Source organism: Suricata suricatta, chromosome 1, assembly GCF_006229205.1.
Source record: "Suricata suricatta isolate VVHF042 chromosome 1, meerkat_22Aug2017_6uvM2_HiC, whole genome shotgun sequence".
In the NCBI taxonomy this organism is placed as follows: Eukaryota; Metazoa; Chordata; class Mammalia; order Carnivora; family Herpestidae; genus Suricata; species Suricata suricatta.
In genome coordinates this window covers 165,084,715-165,094,808 of record NC_043700.1, presented here as the reverse complement: position 1 = coordinate 165,094,808, position 10,094 = coordinate 165,084,715, and positions in this window count along the sequence as shown.

The window sequence follows — 10,094 nt, the reverse complement described above, 5'->3', positions numbered from 1 at the left end:
GAATCTCACATTCTAGCCTATATCAACTGACTTAAAATTTGAATTTTAATAAAATTTCTCAGGAAATTACAATGTCTATTAGAATATAAAAAGCACTGCTTAAGGAGAATAGGAGAGTGACTTACTCATTTTAATATCCTCACTTCAGAGTTCAGCAAAGAGTAGGCCCCTTCAGAATAACTCTTGAATAATGTGGAATGAGTTGACTTGTATCATTTACATTCCTAAAATGATTAAATCTGTTTAAAGTGAATAGCAAGGTCTAAGATAGGGACCAGATCATCAAACTAATAGGAGTATTAGTGGGGCAACACAAACAAATTCAAACATAATTTTCTGAGAACTCTGTGCACAGGAGTGCCTGGTTGGCTCAGGTGGTTAGGAGTCCAACTTTGGCTCAGGTCATAATTTCATGGTTCCTGGGTTTGAGTCACATGTCAGGCTCTGTGCTGACAGCTCAGAGCCTGGAGCCTACTTCAGAGTCTGTGTCTCCTTCTCTCTCTACCTCTCCCCTGCTCACTTCCTCTCTCTCTGTAAAATAAATAAACATTTTTAAAATGTTCAAGAACTCTATGAAGGGAAAAAATAATAACCACAACATGTGGATCATGAACTTTCAAACTACTCTGCTTTGCAATTGACCCTGTCACATGTGATGGGTAAGCAATAACATTTTATGATTGAGCTATGCACTACAGAACAGCTATCAGCCCAAAGATATTTGCAAAATCTAACATGCTCTTTTAACAGAATGACACGAGATCACAATTTTTTTAATGCTTATTTTTGAGAGAGAGATAGAAAGTACAAGCAGGGCAGGAGCAGAGAGACAGGGAAACAGAGGATCTGAAACTGCTGGAGTCCAGCTCCAGCAGGTCTAGGGGTCCTTGAAGGATGGACAGTGTCAGCACGAGAGAATGTGAGAGACTGGTGTTTCTTTCTTGATCACCAGGCAGGCATCTCTGCTCTGTCTGTTTTTGTGTCTTTATTTATAGGTCAAGCAATAACATGACATCAGAAAATAGAAAATTTTTACAGAGACTAATTCTTTGTGATAAGATGTTTTAATCATCAAAAGTGTACAGAAACAAGTTTCACAGAAGTATTTTTTTAGAACCATCCCATTCATTTTTGGGGTCAGTCCCCCAGATTAAGAAAGTAACAAACCTATCTTATTTTGTATGGGTTGGTTTTTTGCCAAAAATTATGACTTTGTTTTTTAATTAACAAGTTACAACCCAGTCATGTAATACCCTTACAGTGAAGTTGAGTAAATTTCATAACCAAGAATATAACAGGATGTTTTTAGTAAAAAACAGGATAACATACTTATTATTTAAGTTACTAATGCTAAGATTAAAACATAGGTTAAGTTGTATATAGATAGGCTAGGAGTTATTTTGATTGGCTCATTAATTACAAGAGAAAGAATGCTTGTTAACAAGTTGCATGAGAAAGCCCTTCCTTTGATGCAAGCACAATGGGGGCCCCATGTGTGTTGGCCTTGGACCTGGGTTTCCCACGTTCTTATCCATTCTCATAACTGAAGTCAGTATAAGGGAGGATATTTGTAGAATGTAGACCTTGGGAATGGACCATGTTCTGACCTTGTCTTCTATTTCTAATCTCCAATTTAGGCTCCTTTTCTTCAGGCCAGACTTAAATAGACTATGTTTTTGACCTTGTTTTTTATTTCTTATCTCCAAATTAGGCTCCTTTGCCCTGGGCCAGACTCAAATGCAATTTTTGTGTTTTTAACCCCTTCAAGTCTATGTTTTGGGTCTGCAAGGCTCATTAGAAGAGTCTTTTGTCAAACATCTATAGTGTTTTGATCTAAACTCTCTTATGCAGGGACAGGAAAATGTTTTTTTCTCATGGGGTAACTGTTTGGGAAATATTGGTCTGACTTGGAACGCTGTAAGGCCTAATTCATGACAACAGGCTTAATTTCACATGAGCAGTAGTAGCAGCAGAAGGAGATACCAGTTTCACCTCCCATGGCAGGAGCTGTGTAAACATCTGCCACTTCCTCCCTGTGACTGTGTCATCCAGCAAGGCCATGCAGCTCTCTGCGCAAAATGAGCTCCACTTGCTGACAGCAGAGCACCAGACAGATGCAGGGCTTGAATTCAGGAACTGTGAGATCATGACCTGAGCCAAAGTCAGACCCTTCACCAAATAAGCCACCCAGGTGCCCCAAGATCACAGTATTTTTAAAATAATAATTGTACCATAATGTACCATACATTTACAAAATGTATTGGGAATTCACTATGCTTTACAGGAATCTTTTCAATGACTTTTACAGTCATATTATGAAGTAGGTACTAGTGTCCTTATTTTACAGATAGAAAAACAGATTTATAGAAACTCATTATTTAGAGCCACTAGCTGAACTCAAGTTTGACTGATTTCAGACTCAGTTCTTAGCTACAACAACATGCAAATGTTAGCTGAGAAAACACAACATCTTTGAAAATACACGTGTGTTCAGAGGAAAGAGCATGAACTCTGACATGCAACAATCCTCCTTTCTAATACTAACTCATATGCAATTTCTTCAAGTGTCTCAATTTCTTCAACTAGGGCTAATAACACATACCTACCTGTAGAGTGTCTGTCAAAATTAATCACTTGTAATAGATACTAAATTTGGGAAAACTATTATTGTTATTTCGTGTTATTAACAGTATTATAGCAAATAGCTGTACCTCAAGACTGTACAAAGTTAAAGGCCATGGAGTGAAAAGTTTTGAGAAGGCTAATGTGATGAGAAATGAGAAATACAGTCAGATGGGGGACTTCTGTGTGTACTTGCTCATTTATACCTGCAATAACATAAGAAAGAAAACACAATGCACTAATAAGAGGACTCAACTTCTTTTTATAACCCAAAAGCATTTCAGCCAACAATATATTCCTTCAGCTCAACCCTCCGCTCTCCTTCACCCCCAATCATAATGAACCCCAATACCATATTTTACAGAAGGATGTAGTTCATAAAAAGTAAAATAAGCCATACTTATAGTGATTTGGTACTTATCAAAAATAAACAACTATTTAATGAATTAATGTATTTCCCTTTTTGTTCTAAAGTATGCATTTGGAAAAGCTAGGGCTACTCCCATAGAGCTACATAGAGAACTATGAAATTGGTGACTGTTTTCAGCCTTGACTGGTTTAATATATTATACATTAAAAACTTCTCAAGTCAAAGGACGCAACACATAGGACTCAGCAAGCATGCAAAATTATTTGTTGGTTTGTTTAGCTGCCCTTTAGACATGCTGTTCAGATGTATAATGTATTAAAAGAAAAAAGAACAGAAAATAGACTACTTGGTAATATTAATTGTCAGCTGAGCCAGGAAGCTCAGTTGAATGTTGGTATTTTGTGCTAGGATCTGTATGCCTATAGAGAGTGTATGGAAATGGGAAATGAAGGCAGAATAGGAAAAGTCAGTGGTGACAAAAAATACAATACAAACAAAGAGAAAATAAATCTAATGTGATTTTTTTTCTTTTCTCACTGGAAAATAAAGAGTCATTTTTAATAGAGTTGTGTGAACCAGACCAACCTTATCTTGGGCAAGTCTGCCATGATAACCACCCTGTGACCTGAAGCCTCTGGAGCACAGTCCTCCCCACCAATTCTTTCTGTGTTTAACCACACCCTTAAGTGTCCTCTTGCGGCATAATATCTTCCATCTGCCTTGGAGCTTCTGTTAAGCTTCTCAGACATTTTCCCCAGGCTGTACCTCTAGCAGCAAGGACTATAAAAGCAGGCATTAGAGACGTGGGGGGTGCAGACATTTACTCCTCTGAAAATCACCCAAGACACTCTCCTGTCCATGAGTTCTCTTAATAAACTATTTCTTGCCAAGCTGGACTTGCCAGACTTTTCTCTCTTACAGTTCCTTTGGCCTTTGGAGATAGTTTTTACATAGAGCCTCCTTTTCTGGAAAGTTCAGTGTCTGATCCCTTTGTTTTCTAGCTGTGCGACCTGGTGGGGGGCGCGGGGGAGAGTCAGATTCCTCACCTACAAAATGAGGCTTACTAATAACCTACTTCAATAGATCTTAGCTGTTTAAATGATAATTCTTCAAAGAAGCCTTTCTGATTCCCTTTATGAATGTAACACTTGAGCATTACTCTCTACCCTGTCTTAGTTTTTCTTCATTACCTGACACTTAACCATCACCCAATTCTACATTAAATAAGCAATATTTGTTTCATTGTTCTTTCCTTCTCTCTCAAATGCAAGCCAAATGAGGGAAGAAATACTTTTCCTCACTACTATGTGCTCAGCCCTACCAAATGGTCTGGCACATAATAAGCACACAATGAATGTTCGTAACTAATTGTTATTGAAGACAAATGTATTTATTGGCAAGATATTTGCTTATAGTTTACAAATCACAAAATACTTGTTCATTCATTAAAAAATGTATTTCTCCTTAAAAATTTAATTCATTATTTTAGATTAATGAAGAATTACCAAAAGCTGACAACTTTTAGACAATTGAATTTTGTTATGAGCTGATTTTCTTCTCTTACCTGTATGGTACTTTTATTTTAGCAGTAAACATATCTAAGGGGCATAAATGGAACTGGTTCAAACAAAATACCAAAGACAGCCTTCCCCAAGTTTTAGGTGAGTTTCATTTGGTTATAAGCAATAATGAAAACCTACCATGGTTTATCTAAGAATAAAGATAAAGGAGTGTAGGCTGTTCATTGGAAAGAGACTGGAATATCTCCCAGAATCCTAATAATAGCTGCCATTTGTAGGTGTCCATTATGTTCCAGACACCTTTTATGTAAGTCCTTTACATAATTACCGTATTGCATTCTTCTATGCAATAGGCTCTGTAAGGTATTTACAGCTTTAATATGCCTTTTGTAGACCCATAAACTGTTATATAAGCTTGCCAAGGTCAAAACAAGTTAGTAAGTGACAGATCTAAGAGTCCAACCTAGACAGCCTGACTTGTGGCCCTGTCTCTTATCCACTCTGCCATACTACATTCCAGATGCTCATGAATAGTGCATGTCCAGCCTTCAGGAAGGGCATGTACTTAAGTAGCCCCAGGGATCTCATGTTATTTCTAGGGTCCTGACATAAAGATGACTCACTCTTGTGATTGTCAGTTTCAAATTCTTAGGAAAAAGAAATAATTGGCTTAGATGTCTGTCTTGCATTAATAATAAATGATGGTCATTGGTTTAGGGACATGAAATATAGACATGGAATTTCAAGATTAACTCTTGTGATATGACGTCTCCCTGAGACAAAAGCTAATTATCATAATCTCCAAGAATTATTGAATATATAAGGTATGAAATATCAGAGATGTAGTCCATAGCTTTAGACATGTAGAAACATTAAGAAGCAGAGGAGAAAAATAAATTCTGTTTAATTTGTGTGGCAATCTTAACTGCTATATTTTATTACTCCCATTTTATAGATTTGAAAACTGAGAGCAAATATGTTAATTCATACCCAAGTTTAAAGAGGTAGTAAATAACAAAGCCAGGCTTTTACATACATCTATTGGTTCCAAAGTCCATGTTTTCTCTACCACACTAAAATCCTTTTTTTTGATTGGCTAAAAATCGACTCACAAGGAAGAGAAAAGGAACATAAAGATGAGCATTTATAAGAAAATTTTAATAATCTTCCTTTGTGGCTTATCATGATAATACACAGGAGGTATGTAACAATTTTAAGAGCTTCTCTCATTTGTCTAAAGAATTCAAGATACTATTCAGAGAGAAAATTATAAATTTTCAAAGCTCTACATTAATTTGAGTCAAGACCATTTGATAATTCTATAGCCACTTAATAAAGAAGTAAGAACTGAATGAAGATATTATGAAAGAAAAAAGATATTATGAAAAAGTATTGAAACAAATGATTAGTGGAGAACTCAAGAAACCGTAAAACACATACAGTTCATAAATGGTATTTCTATTTGAGATAAGGACATGAAAAACCATTACTGCTGAAAATGGTTGTATCAAAATCTTGTTGATTCCTAATTTGAAAGAGGAGCATAATCTGTTAAGAAACTTGTTTTAATGAGAGCTAGTGGGAGGAGGAATTACTTTCCTCTCCTTCCAAGTATTAAAGCCATTAAAGATAGATCTTAGAAAAAGGATCAAATTCCCAGTTGTATTGCCAGTGAAAGTGAGTCACATACAACAAATTCAAGCTGAGGTCGAAAATGGCCTCTCTAACTTCTACCATTTTACTTGAAATTATTCATCCAGTCCCAGGCAGTTGCTGAACATAAGCACACCCTCAACCTTCCACCTCCCCATCCAAAACACCTGCAAAGAAAATCTATACATGGGTTCATGAGAAAAGACAGAGGGTCTTTGTGCCACCTGCTGACAATGACATTTCCTGTATCAAGAGCTCCTTCCATCAGCAGATAACGCGTGAAGGGGGAGCAAGATGGTTGGAACTTTTATCACCCCTCCATAGATGGTTGGTTCTAGGTGAAGAGAAGTTATTAATTTATGTCCCACTGATAATTCAATAGTATGTTTATCTATTTACCCAGCCAGCCAGCTGGCCATCTATCCATCTATCCATGTATACATGTAGCTACAGATATATCTATGTATCTAGAAATCTATGTATCTAGAAATCTCTGGCTATCCATTTATCATAAAAAAAAAACCCTCTTTAGTCCTAAAAATAATGCATGGATGATTTTATGTACCAAACCCATTTTCAGGTGTACAACTATTATGACCAAATATTAAAAATACTAACTAGAAAGATGTCCATAGAGGGAAACCTAGTAAGTGAACATTTTATGCCTAGATTTCAGGGACTTCAAGCCTCCATTTGCTGAATATAAAATCTATGTTGTAGTCATTTAGAGCAGGTGTAAATTATTCCAGGTACTATGCCTTTCAAATGTTTGGTAATTTACAAGTTTCATTTAGAAGTGAAAATCATCCACCCTGGGAAGAAGGAAGCAGATGACAAAGTAATTAGTATGAAATTGACCTCCTAGGGTCCCTGACTCCTTTCAAATGAGTATTTTTAATATCGCACTAAATAATAAGCACAGTGCTTTACAAATTTAAAAATATATGAAGCACTAATTAGATAGGACAGATGCTCTTCACTAGGAGTTACTGAACAATGCATCCATGTGTTGAACAGGCAGGAGGGTATAAGTATTTGAAACTTCATTTTAAAATTTTTAATGCTTTTTTAAAATTATTTTTGAGAGACAGAGACAGTGCGAGCAGGGGAGGGTCAGAGAGAGAGGGAGACACAGAATCTGAAGCAGGCTCCAGGCTCTGAGCTGTCAGCACAGAGCCCAATGGGGAGCTTGAACCAACGAACTGCGAAATCATGACCTGAGCTGAAGCCAGACGCTCAACCGACTGAGCCACCCAGGCGCCCCAGAAGCTTCATTTTAAAGACCAAAGCTGAAAGTATCCTAAACTCATACAACACCTCACAATTTTTCTTAAATTCGGCATCAAAGTATAGGGGTAGGGCAAAAATGCTTAAAAAGAAATGATTAGACTTATATTATTGTTATTGTTGCTTCTGATATATTAAAGTCTCTCTTTGTCGCAATTCTTTTTCTCTCTCTTCTTCTTCCCAGTCTTCCCCCAGTCAGAGTTTCTTTGTTGAATCTTTAACATTCAGGATTTTTTCTGGACTCTCCAAATTTTTTCATAAAATCGAAGGGGGAAATCCTTGTTTTTCTTACTCCACAGTAAACAAAATAGCAGAACGATTGTATTCATTTTTTATTTCACTCTAAATTTCTGTAAACCACCTACTGTATGACGGCATAGCTATATTCCGGGCTCTGAGACATGTGGTCAGGAATCTACTACCCCATAAGCACAGCAATATGGGCAGAGAAAACTAGTGTTTTTTTTGCAAACCTGAATAAGTTCTGGAGATCTGATATAAAACCTTATGCCTAAAGTTAACAATGCTGTATTGTACACTTAATCTGTTGAGGATCAATCTCATGTTAAATGTTCTTACCAAGTTAAATAATAATAATAATAATATGATATTTATCGCTTCTTCTAGGATAATGCTTTTTAGCCAAGGTGGTTTCAGGTTTCCCTGAGAAATTGTTCTAAAGTGCAAATCATATATGCGCAAGGATATCTGAACTTTGGTCTATAAATCTGAGGTTGAGGAAAAGCTATGCTTAATTTGGAAAAAGCTACCCAGTAAAATCACCATGCTTACCTCTGGCCAGAAATAACTCTTCCATAAAGCATAAAATTCTCCCCTGAAATAAAAGCAGACCTTCAGTGAGAAGCATATAGGACTATATGTATTGTGGATGTCTTTCCTCCCCATATTCTTTGACCACAAGGTATGCCATTGACTTTGTTAACTTCCATGCTTCTTTCTTGTGTTCTTCAGTTAGAGACACTTTCAGCATCATTTCCAAAATGCAAGTTGGTCCTTCCTGCTGAGCATTCTAAGAAGAATGCATTTTTAAAAACAGATCTTTAAATGAGTATTTTCAAGGCCTGGGATTGGCTTGCTTTTAACTGCCTCCATCTACTGCCATTCCCTAGATGGAAGACCTGTGTCACTTCCTAGGGAGATCCATATGCTCCAAGGGCATTTTCTCCTTCCACCCCTTTGTTGGAGGTTGCAAAGTAGGATCCAAGCTTCTTTCCTTAAATGTTTGTGAAAGGTGTGCCATTTGGTGTGGAATCCTTTTTCATTACGCTAGACTCTCTCGCTGCCGCATGGGTAGCTTCCCTGCCTTCATCCACTAAATGTCACTTGTCAGTGTAAAAATAAAATTATCTCCACCTATTTTTAAAGCCATTGAATGGGACAACATCACTCAAATTCAGAGCCATTTTCCATGAACCTAAGGGACTCAGATACTCCCTAAAACCCTCTTCATATTACCCCAAAGGGCACTGAGATACCCACTGGAACCGGATTCCAGAGAGTTTAAACTTAATTCCTATTAAGTTTATCTGATATTTAAATTAGTAATTAAAATAGATAAGTCTGACAAGAATTTCTTAAACTGGAAAAATTAAGCAACACAGGAATTAGAAGGAAATAAGCCACCAATACTAAAAACAACCTATTTTTGAAACACCTGTTAGAAAGTAAGGAAACATTTAACTATTATGTATCATATTCATGCACCCATGATAGCATGTGTGTTCTATGATCCATGCTCTCCAAGCTTTGCCTGATGGTTATCACAGCTCTGCTTCAAGAAATTCTTCAATTTCTATGCTGTAATTTCAGTGTGAAATTCCTGACAGAGAATGTAATTAAGTGACTGATGCAGCCTTCTGAGTTGGCTATGTCACAGACAGCAAGTCAGAATGAGAGACTGTTTCTTTATCCCAAGAGGAAAAGACAACAGAACACTGGGATCCTTGCCATTCCATAAGAGAGAGACCATTTTGCATTATTTATATTGCTCCTGGTAACACCTTCCAGTGCCAGGAACAGAACTAATATGAGAATAAGGGCAGTCTTATTTCTGCTTCTCCAAACGTGGGCAAGTCATTGAACATCAACTCAAATGCTATAAAACTGTTTTTCATTTTTAAATTATCACCCCCGCCCACTGAAGGAGACTTTTTAGAAACTTTTCCAGGCTTCACCTCCCACCACCTTAACCAGACTCTCTATAACTAAGAACTGGGCAGGTACATTTCTGAGTTCTGTAGGGGGTTCTGATTTCTACCCCTGGTCAGAAAGACTATATTCTAAGACAGTGGTACTCAAGCTTCACATGCGTCAGGGTCACCTGAAAGCTTCGATAGATTGAAAACTGTGGGCCGTCTCAAGATTCTGATTCTGTGGTCTAGGCTAAGGTCCAAGAATTTGCATTCCTGGTAAGTTCCCAGGTAATATGGATATTGCTTATTGTGGGACCACACTTCCAAGAGCACTGTTCTTATGTAGAATCATAATCAACTAAATTAGAATTCACTTTTTAACGAGATCCCCAAGTAATTCATAAATGCACTAATATTTTAGAATAATTGGCGAAAGTTTTCTTGATATTTCTATGATTTGAATCGATAATGAGCTGTTTGGCCTCCTCA